The following is a 12,052-nucleotide window of genomic DNA, read 5'->3' on the forward strand; positions in this document are numbered from 1 at the left end:
AAAAGTGGGGAATCAGCCTTAGTTTGCCATCCCTAATACTGTTCTTGGAAATTCAACCAATTCTCCCAATTCCTGGCTGCAGGAGCAGGAAGTGAGGAGAACTTCCACAGTGCCTCATGATATTCCTTGGAAGTGGAACTATACAGAGCTCTTTCATTTGGGCAGCTACCCATTCAAGACAGAATAGTTGTTTATCCCTAAAATAAAGCAGTGTGGCTTAGTGGGAAGAGCCCAGGTTTAGGAATCAGGGGTCACGGGTTCTAATCCCAGCTCTGCCACTTATCAGGTATGTGATTTTGGGCAAGTCACTTAACTTCTCTGTGCCTCAGTTACTTCATCTATAAAATGGGGATGAAGACTACGACCCCCATGTGGGACAACCTGATGACCTTGTATTCATATCAGTGTTTAGAACAGTGCCTGTCACATAGTAAGTGCTTAACACATGCCATTATTATTATTATTAATTCTGTCTCCCAATCTAGACTATAATCTCCTTGTGGGCAACAAACGCCTCTCCCAACTCTGTTGTAGTGCCCTTTCCCAAGCGCCTAGTACAGTTCTCTGCACACAGTAAGCCTTCAACAAATGCTGTGGACTGACTGATTAGTTGATCCCTTGTGACAAACATTTATACCAGATCAAGCAGATGCTCATTTCGTTCAGGCCAAAGAAGAAACTCTGAGATTAACAAATGTGCTTAAGTGATTTGTGGACCAGATTCACCGCCTCTGTCAGATCAGTAGCCAGTCAAGGGTTAGGGTTGTGAAAGGCGGCTCTTAACCAGCCTTACTCCATTTTGTTTTCAGTCTCCATTTTGCATACATCTACCTTGCTGTCCAAAATCATGTTTCAGCCAGACCTTCCCCTACTGCCAATTTCAGCCACAACCTGTCGTCAATTAAGGAAACCGGAGCCATACTTGATGGGATTCTGGTATTGGTGTAAAGGAACATCACACCCACTGCCTACTAGTACTAGCCACTCTCCCACCTTTTGGTGGGCAGGTTTAGCTCCTTTTCAGGGCTACAGTCTTTGTCCACGCTTACACACATCTGTATTAGCATTGTAACAAAAAGTTCCCTGTACTGTGTTGCTGTGAATTAATTTTTTTGTTGAACTCCACAGGGTGAAAGTGAGGAAGGGGCAAAACTTTGAAAGATTAAGCCCAAGTTGCCTTCCTAATACGTTTCAGAATACTTTTTCCTAATTTGAAATTTGGGGCTTTGGTGAGTTTTCTTGGCTGCTTGAGAATTCTAATAAAGATCTTGGAAGTGATTGCCAGGTACTCCAAGGGATTTCTAAGTACACTTGGCTTTTGTGAAGATTTTTCATTTTACAAATTACTTGCTGCTGTGATTCGTAGATCTAAGTGCATTCTTTCAGTTGCTGCAGTTACAGAACTTTGGGGCACTTGGAAGTTGCAGATTGTGGGGTTTCTTCCTAAGAAGCAGCTTGATCTAAAGGCCTTCCTTCCCAGACTAAGCCCCCCCTTTTCTCATCTCCCCCTCCCCTCCCCTCCCGGTCACCCTGACTCCCTCTGCTCTACACCTCCGCTCTGCCCCACAGCACTTGTGTGTATATGTACATATATATCTATAATTCTATTTATTTATATGAATGCATGTTTACTAGTTTTGATGTGTCTATACCTCTAATTCTATTTATTTATATTGATGCCATTGATGCCTGTTTACTTGTTTTTATGTCGGTCTCCTCACTCCTAGACTTTTTCTACCCCAGGCCTTAGTACAGTGTCTGACACACAGTAAGCACATAATGAATACCATAATTATTATTATTATGATGATTAGGTATGTCATCTGTGATTTAGGCATAACCAGCTGTTGACAATTATAAAGGGGAAATCCCTTTTCTTTCTGATTAAAATGTCACTTCTGATCCACTTTATCTGATCTAAACAAGTCAAGGTGTAGGGGAAAAAAAACCAAGATGTCTTCAGATTTTACAAATTGCCTCAGAGAGCCGTTTCTAGACTCAGTGAATTATTTATCAGTGATTCAGCACATCTCGGGCACTTGCAGGACTATTTCACAAATTAAAAAGTGTTCTTGGTGATTTCTGAACTAGGAAAACAAATCACATGAAAATGGCCCATTGGAAAGCTTTTCTTGCCAAAAATTAAGTTCTGCCCATCATTTTTTTAAAAGGTATTTGTTAAGCATGTACTATATTCCAGGCACTGTACTCAGTGCTAGGGTAGATTCAAGCTGATCAGGTTGGACATGGTCCCTGTCCCACACGGGGCTCCCAGGCTTAATCCCCATTTTGCAAATGAGGTAACAGGCCTAGAAAAGTGAAGTGACTTGCTCAAGGTCACACAGCAGACAGGTGGCAGAGCTGGGATTAGAACCCAGCTCCTTCTGACTCCCAGGCCTGGGCTCTATCCACTAGGGCTGCTTCTCCTATAAGGATCAGGAAAGTCATCGAGGCTCAGCTTTTCTTGATTAGCTGGGGAAGTCATCACCTGAGCAGGTGGAGACAGCATCTCCAGAAAGAACTGGGGTGATCAGTCAATCAGTATATTTATTGAGCGCCTACTGTGTGCTGTACTAGACTGTGGGCCCATTGTTTGGTAGGGACCATCTCTATATGTTGCCGACTTGTACTTCCCAAGCACTTAGTACAGTGCTCTGCACACAGAAAGTGCTCAATAAATACGATTGAATGAATGAATACTCAGCATTTGTGAGTGTACAGTATAGCAGAGTCAGTAGAAACATTCCCTACCCACAAGGAACATACAGCCTAGAGGGTAGTAATAATAATCACTGTGGCATTTGTTAAGCATTTACTATGTGCTGGGCTCTGTACTAAGCACCGGGCTGGATACTAGCAAATCTGGTTGGACACAGTCCCTGTCCCATGTGGGACTCACAGTCTCGATCCCCATTTTCCAGATGAGGTAACTGAGATCCAGAGGGGTGAAGTGACTTGCTCAAGGTCACACAGCAGACAAATGGTGGAGTGAAATTAGAACCCATGCCCTTAAGAGAAGCAGCGTGGCTTAGTGGAAAAGAGCCCGGGCTTGGGAGTCAGAGGTCATGGGTTCTAATCCTGGCTCTGCCGCTTGTCAGCTGTGTGACTTTGGGCAAGTCACTGCACTTCCCTGTGCCTCAGTTCCCTCAGCTGTAAAATGGGGATGATGGCAGTGAGCCCTATTGGGGACAACCTGATTACCTTGTATCCACCCCAGTGCTTAGAACAGTGCTCGGCACATAGTAAGGGCTCAACAAATGCCAACATTATTGTTATTATTATTATCATTATTATTATTCTGACTCCCAGGCCCGCGCTCTAGCCACTACGGCGTGCTGCTTTGTCAAGGTGCCCGAGGGTCTGGTGGAAGGGTCGGGTGGCAGAGGGGGAGATGCCAGGGTCTGACATTGGAAGGGACAGAGATGGCATGGCTCCACCATGCTGCACCAGAGGGACAAGGGGTGGGCTGCTGTAGGGCTGCTGTTGGAGGGTGCGGGGTGGCCTAGTGGAAAGAGCACCAGCCTGGGCATCACTTTGAATTCCGGCTCCATCCCTCTGTGACCTTGTGTAAGTCATTTCCCTTCTCTGGCCCTCGGTTACCTCATCTGTAAAATGGGGTTTAAGACTGTGAGCCCTTTGCAGGACAGGGATTTTGTCTAACCTGATTTGCTTGTCTCCATCCCAGTGCTTAGCCCAGTGCCTGGCACATAGTAAGCGCTTAGCAAATACCATCATTATTAATGATGATGGTGGTGTTTGTTAAGCACTTACTATGTACCGAGCACTGTTCTAAGCGCTGGGGGGGATACAAGGGAATCAGGCTTTCCCATGTGGGGCTCACAGTCTTAATCCCCATTTTCCAGATGAGTGAACTGAGGCACAGAGAAGTTAAGTGACTTGCCCAGAGTCATACAGCAGACAGGTGGCAGAGCAGGATTAGAACCCATGACCTCTGACTCCCAAGCCCGGGCTCTTTCCACTGAGCCATGCTGCTTCTCCAATTATTATTAGTAATAATAATAATAATGATGGTATTTGTTAAGCGCCTACTATGTGCCAGGCACTGTTCTAAGCACTGGGGTAGATACAAGGTAATCAGATTGTCCCACGTGGGGCTCACAGGCTTCATCCCCATTTTAGAGATGAGGGAACTGAGGCACAGAGAAGTTAAGTGGCTTGCCCAAGGTCACAGCTGCCAAGTGGCAGAGGCGGGATTAGAACCCACATCCTTTGACTCCCAAGCCCGGGCTCTTTCCACTGAGCCATGCTGCTTCCCTGTTATTATTAGAATCAAGGATGGTGGTGTAGAAAGGCTTTGTGATCTAGTGGATAGGGCTCAGGACTAGGAATCAGGAAGCCTGGGTTGAAGTCATTTAATTTTTCTGTGCCTTGACTTTCCGATCTGTCAAATGGGGATAAAATGCCTGTTCCCCCTCCTTCTTACACTACGAGCACACCTGGGTTGGGGACTGTGCCAATCTGGTGATCTTGCAGCTACCCCCAGTGCTCAGTACAATACTTGCTACATAGTGAGTGTTTAATAAACCTTACCCTGGCTTGTCTGCTGGGTGACCTTGGGGAAGTTACTTCACTTCTCTGGGCCTCGGTTCCCTCATCTGTAAAATGGGGATAAGACTGTGAGCCCTGGGTGGGACAGGGATTGGGTCCAACCTGATTAGCTTTCATCTATCCTAGTGCTTAGTACAGTGCCTGGCACATAGTAAGCGCTTAACAAATACCATAATAAATAAATAAGTAAACCTATAAATAAATGTCACCCTATTTAATTTGAGTGTTGGAAATCACTGCTAATTAGGGATTCAAGGATCTTGGGATAAAGTGTAATATACAGTCTTAACCCTGGCCATACTTTTCTTTTTTTAAAAAATGGAACTTGTTAAGTGTTTACAGTGCCAGGCACTGTACTGAGCATTGGGGTAGATACATGTTCATAGGGTTGAACAGTCCCTGTTTCACATGGGGCTCACAGTCTTAATCCCCATTTTCTAGAAGAGTATACCGTGGCACAGAGAAGCTAATAGACTTGCCCAAGGCCATGCAGCAGACAAGTGGATTAGAACTCAGGTCTTTCTGACTCCCAGGACCCTTGCTATTATCATCATTATTATTACATACTAAGCACTTAACAAACACCGCAATTATTCTTATTATTTTGTTATAATTATGAGTGACACTACTACTATTACTAGTACAATGCTAGGCTAAAAATCTAACCACCACACAAGGTTTTGCTCCCTTGATAACTCTAAACAGGAAAGATTAGAATTGAGAAAAATAGGAGAAGTTCGTTTGCTCAGTAAGACTCGACACAGCTGAAAGCCACTTGATAATTCAGAGTGGCAGGTAACCTCAATTTGCTTGTCACTTTTATTCCCTGGGTGAACCACTTCAACCAGGGCTTCCTCACTGCACAATTTCTAAAACCAGAAAAAGTGATTGGCAAAGAGGTCTGTCGACAACCCGTTGTTGGGTAGGCGTCGTCTCTGTTGCCGAATTGTACTTTCCAGGCTCTTAGTACATTGCTCTGCACACAGTAAGTGCTTAATAAATATGATTGAATGAATGAATGACTGCTTTGTCCTCTGAAGGTGGGACATATTTCTCATGGGAACCTCTTCCGTTGAGTTTATTTTGATAGCTTTATCAGTGCTCCTAAGCATTTTGATCAACCCTACAATTGGACAATTTGGACAGGGCTTTTAAGGACAATGATCTGGAAGCCTAGAATATCCGACAGGATTCAAGGGATTTTTGTAAGTCTTTCGTCCAAAAAGAATTTATGCTGATTTATGACTGCCTTTCACTGATCAGTCAATCAGTGGTATTTATTGAGCATTTATTGTGTGCAGAGTGCTTGGAAGAATGCAGTATAACGGGGTTGATAGACATATTCCTTGCCCATAGCAAACTTTCATCTCCGTCCTTCTACCGCGTGTGATCAGGGCTTTGGGAGTATATTACTTTGCTCACTTTAATCAACCATCAGAGATCCCTCACTAAGCATCTTGTTCAGCATTAAAATTAACTTGAGGCCCCCAGTTCTTCAGAAGGAAAAATCCACTCCAGTAGACTATGCCTCTTTCCTTTTCTCTTCTTTCCAGAGTCAGAGATATAGGACAAGCGCTTAGTACAGTGCTCTGCACACAGTAAGCGCTCAATAAATATGATTGAATGAATGAATCTACCACCAGCTGTTCTAGATGCCTGGAGTAGATTCAGTACAAGCATATCGGACACAGTCCCTGTCCCAAATGAGGTTCACAGCCTGAAGGGAGGAAGGGCATCTTATTCCTACTTTTACATGCAAGGAACTGGAGAGACACAGAGAAGTTAAGTGACTTGTCCAAAGTCACACAGCAGGCAGATGGGAGAGTCGGGATTAGACCTCGGGTTTCCTTACTCCCCGGTCTTTGGTCTTTCCACTAGACCAGGCCGCTTCTTGGTGTGGAGAAGCAGCATGGTGTAGTGGATGGAGAACAGGCCTGTGAGTCAGAACGTCACGAGTTCTAATCTCCACTCTGCCACTTGTCTGCTGAGTGACCTTGGGCAGGTTACTTCACTTCTCTGGGCCTCCATTACCTCATCTGTAAAATGGGGATTAAGATTGTGAGCCCCATGTGGTACAGGGACTGTGTCCAACCTGATTTTCTTGTATCCACCTCAGCACTTAGTACAGTGCCTGGCACATAGGAAGCTCTTAACAAATACCATAATTATAAATTATTATTATTACTTCTCTTCGAAACTCTCTTTTGGCTCCTCTTCCATTGATTTCTGCTCCATAAGTCCTCTGAGACCTCCCTCTTTAGACTTGTCAGTGACCCCCACACCACCTTTCAAAATAGATCCATGTATATGCATAATATGAGTACACTGACATTCTTTTAAGACCCTTATTTCCTTGTTTCTTTAATTGGAATTTAGTAAGGGCAACTAAAATCCAAAAGTGGCAATCTCAAAATCTTGTTTTGAAATTTCTTCCAAAGATGTTGTTATTTCTATTAAGTTTTCAGTTATATTTGGACTTTGTCAAACTATATCATCATTTACATTTAATAGGATTTATCCAAGTTTCAAGTTGTTCATTTCTTTTTAACCAGCAAAGTGATTGAAAATCACATAGTGCGTATTTTTATAGATTCCCCTAATGCAAAAATGACTGAAATGGTTTAAATCAAAATAAAATTTCCCTTCAGGCAAAAACTAAATATTAGATGTTTCATCTCCTTCAGCTTGGGATCACCTAAAAAGAGTAGGTTTATAAAAATTGTCTTGCTAGCTCAGCTTTAGAATTTAGCCTTTGGAGTGTCAGAGTCAACTCATTTTTATTCACTTGCACAGACAGTGGAGACACAAACATGTTAATTAAATCATCATCTGATTATGCCACAGAATAACAACACAAGGTTTTAAGGAGCAGCTCATAGAACAACAATAAATAATACACCAACATGTTTTGAAAACCTATTGTCAGAAAAGATTGGCTTATTGATCACTGAGATAAAGGTGGAAAAACAAAGTGAGCAAAAGAATAACAAAAGAAATGTTTTTTTTTTCTAGAGGCTGTTGTTTCAAACTAATTTGCAGATACCAGGAATGCAGTTGAAACAAACTTATTACAAGTAAGCATGTCATTTATCTTCACTCTAGGTACTGCACTGAATTAACTATTTGGCATGGTTTGCTACTGGAGTTCCAAAAATGCACTCTGATTTGCAGCATCTTTTCCTATAAAATATAAAAATATACAATGCTCACTGAGATGGAACATAAAAAATGTATGAAATTGACATACTGCTTTTCCTATAGGCTGGAAACTGTTTGAAGCTGGATTCACAGAGTAGAGGATGAGTATTTAGTCAGGGCTACCTAGGCCAGGACGAAGCAGGGCTCTGACAGTTATTCAGAGTTTGGATTATATGGACAGCCAACCTGGATAATTTGGAACACTTACCCCCTGCCTTTAACAGTGGAAAACCTCAGGCTGCCCAGAAACCTGTTCCGGAAGGCGTTTTGAGCAACAGGACTAAAACGTGTCACCATTCAATTCCGAATTCACCATTCCAGCCATTAATTTCACTCTGCAAATGGCAGACTCAGTGATTTGTCTGTTCAAAACTTTCATTCTGATTTAAAACCAGCTGTGGAATACAGGATACCTTGAATTGAATTTGTCTTCTTTCTGGATTGAGGATGAGAGATTATAAAAGATGTCTTGGATTGAGGCAATTCAGAAGTTAGGCTTTATACCTGTTCAGCTCTCGGGGTAGTTCAGTGGTATATCCTTGAGGCAGAATGGGTCCACAACTCATTCAGGATTGCTAAAACCACAATTTCTGGTAGCGTATTCATTCCGAAGTCTGATTTGGGGCCCATATAAAGCTACTAAAAAGCAGGATGGTCTAGGGGATAGAGCATGGGCCTAGCATCTGGGTTCTAATCACTGCTGCTTCTCTCTTCCTCTCTTCAAAATTCTCTTTTGGACCTTCTTCACCTGACTGCTGTGTGACCTTGGGCAAGTGACTAACTTCTCTGTGCCTCAGTTACCTCATCTGTAAAATAAGGATTGAGACTGTGAGCCCCATGTGGGACAGGGACTGTATCCAACCCAATTTGTTTATATCCACTCCAGTGCATAGTACAGTGCCTGGCACATAGTAAGCGCTTCATTCATTCATTCAATCATATTTATTGAGCACTTACTTTGTGCAGAGCCTTTTACTAAGGGCTTGGGAGAGTATAATACAACAATAAACTGACACATTTCTTGCCCACAACGAGCTTACAGTTTAGAGGGGGAGTCAGATGATTAATATAAATAAAGAAATTACAGAGATGTACGCAAGTGCTGTGGGGCTGGGAGGGAAGATGAATAAGGGGAGCAAGTCAGGGTGACACAGAAGGGAGTGAGTTCTAATTGGGGTTCTAATCCCAGGTCCGCCATTTGCCTGCTGTGTGACCTTGGACAAGTCACTTAACTTTCTTCATCTGTAATTCCATTTCCTCATCTGTAATTCAATATGTCTTCCTTCTTATTTAGATTGTGACCCCTATGTAGGACAGGAATTGTGTTTCATCTCTGGTGTGGTGTCTGTCACATAGTAAGAGCTTAATAAATATTACTATTACTATTGAATAAGTTCCCTCCCCTCAGCATTAGTCCAATAAGTGCTTGTGCCCTGGATTTATGAGACTCCAGACTCCCCTTACATGTCTGAAAGAATCAGGAGTCAGGAGGGCCAAATAGTACCGGGCATAGATTTAATACAGTTACTAGTTAGTTTACGACCTAATCGTCTCAGGAAAACTATGAACTTGGAGAGAGAAAGATGGAATGGAATTCATTCATTGAATCGCATTTATTGAGTGCTTACTGGGTGCTAAGCACTGTACTAAGTGCTTGGGCGAGAACAACAAAACAACAAACAGATACATTCTTGCCCATAATGAGCTCATAGTCGAGAGGAGGAGATAGACATTCATATAAATGAATAGATAAATAAATAAATGTCAGATACATATAGATATATTCACATGTGCTGTGGGGATGTGAGGGAGGATGAATGATGGGGCAAGTAAGAGCAGTGCAGAAGGGAGTGGAAGAAAAGGAGAAGAGGGCTTAGTCAGGGAAGGCTTCTTGGAGGAGATGTGCCTTTAATAGGGCTTTGAAGTGGGGGAGAGCAATCATCTGACTTTTTGGAGTTGTCAGAATAGGGGGAGTTCTACAGTATTTTAAGGCAGTATCTGTGGGAGGAAAAAAAACACGTTTGTGTAGAAATTAAGCTGCTGCCGCCTTCAGATACATTTGCAGGAGTTGTTCATCATACTTCAGCTGACTTGGCTTGAGCTCTAGATGGTAAGATCGTTGCGGCATGGAATGTGTCTGTTTATTGTACTTTCCCAAGCACTTAGTTCAGTGCTTTGCACACAGTAAGTGCTCAATAAGTACGACTGAATGAATGATTGAATGAACTGGGGACAGCAGAACACTCTCCCAGGATTGCATGCCTTTTCGCTTCCTCTTGCGATAATTAGAAGGGAAGGTATTTGACTGGGGAGTGTGAGGTTAATGTCCCCCAGCACTCTGTTACAAATTCCAGGATCCCTCAAGACCTAAACAGGACATGTTTCAGCAAAGAAAAAGCAATTCAAAAATTTGAAATGAACGAGCACCATTAGGGGAAAGAGCATGGGCCTGGGAGTCAGGAGACCTGGGTTGACATTCCAACTCCACCATTTGCCTGCCGTGTGACTTTGGGCAAGTCCCAACTTTTCTGCCTCAGTTTCCTCATCTGTAAATTGCGGATTAGGTGCCTGTTCTCTCTCTCCCCCAGGAGTTCACATGGGATTAGGACTGTGTCCCCCTTCATTGTATTGTGCTGAGCTTGATGCATATGAGAGTTCAACAAATAATAATAATAATAATAATAATAATAATGATGGCATTTGTTAAGTGTTTACTATGTGTCAAGCACTGTTCTAAGTGCTGGGGGGATACAAGGTAATCAGGTTGTCCCACATGGGGCTCACAGTCTTAATCCCCATTTTCCAGATGAGGGAACTGAGGCATAGAGAAGTTAAATGACATGCCCAAAGTCACACAGCTGACATGGCAAAGCCGGGATTAGAACCCATGACCTCTGACTCCCAAGCCCATGCTCTGTCCTCTGAGCCACGCTGCTTCTCTTACTATTATCATTATTACTATTATTATTAGTCTAATTGCTAATAATTGCTAATAATAATTAGCAATTATTATTATTGCTCTCTCCCCCTCCCTCCAGGCTCGCATCTCCTCCTGTCTTCAGGACATCTCCATCTGGATGTCTGCCCGCCACCTAAAACTCAACATGTCCAAGACTGAACTCTTTGTCTTCCCTCCCAAACCTTGCCCTCTCCCTGACTTTCCCATCACTGTTGACAGCACTACCATCCTTCCCATCTCGCAAGCCCACAACCATGGTGTCATCCTCAACTCCGCTCTCTCATTCACCCCTCACATCCAAGCCGTCACCAAAACCTGCTGGTCTCAGCTCCGCAACATTGCCAAGATCCACCCTTTCCTCTCCATCCAAACCACTACCCTGCTCATTCAAGCTCTCATCCTATCCTGTCTGGACTACTGCATCAGCCTCCTCTCTGATCTCCCATCCTCGTGTGTCTCCCCACTTCAATCCATACTTCACGCCGCTGCCCAGATTGTCTTTGTCCAGAAACGCTCTGGGCATGTTACTCCCCTCCTCAAAAATCTCCAGTGGCTACCAATCAATCTGTGCATCAGGCAGAAACTCCTCACCCTCGGCTTCAAGGCTCTCCATCACCTCACCCCCTTCTACCTCACCTCCCTTCTCTCCTACAGCCCAGCCCGCACCCTCTGCTTCTCTGCCGCTAATCTCCTCACCGTGCCTCGTTCTCGCCTGTCCCGCTGTCGACCCCCAGCCCACGTCCTCCCCTGGGCCTGGAATGCCCTCCCTCCCCACATCCGCCAAGCTAGGTCTCTTCCTCTCTTCAAGGCCCTACTGAGAGCTCACCTCCTCTAGGAGGCCTTCCTGGACTAAGCCCCCTCCTTCCTCTCCCCCTCGTCCCTCTCTCCATCGCCCCCATCTTACCTCCTTCCCTTGCCCACAGCACCTGTATATATGTTTGTACATATTTATTACTCTATTTATTTATTTATTTTACTTGTACATATCTATTCATTTTATTTTGTTAATATGTTTGGTTTTGTTCTCTGTCTCCTCCTTCTAGACTGTGAGCCCACTGTTGGGTAGGGACTGTCTCTATATGTTGCCAACTTGTACTTCCCAAGTGCTTAGTACAGTGCTCTGCACACAGTAAGCGCTCAATAAATACGATTGATTGATTGATTGATTGATTAGTCTCAATTCTGAAACATACACATATGTTCTATTTTTCTAAAGTCACAGGGGAATGCCTGCTCAAATCGGAACATACTAGGGTAGTCGGTTGTGTTGGGAAAATTCCTTACCTCATTAATTCATTGTGGCAAAAAAATAATGAAAAACTAAGT

The sequence above is a fragment of the Tachyglossus aculeatus genome, chromosome 18, assembly GCF_015852505.1.
Source record: "Tachyglossus aculeatus isolate mTacAcu1 chromosome 18, mTacAcu1.pri, whole genome shotgun sequence".
Taxonomy (NCBI): Eukaryota; Metazoa; Chordata; class Mammalia; order Monotremata; family Tachyglossidae; genus Tachyglossus; species Tachyglossus aculeatus.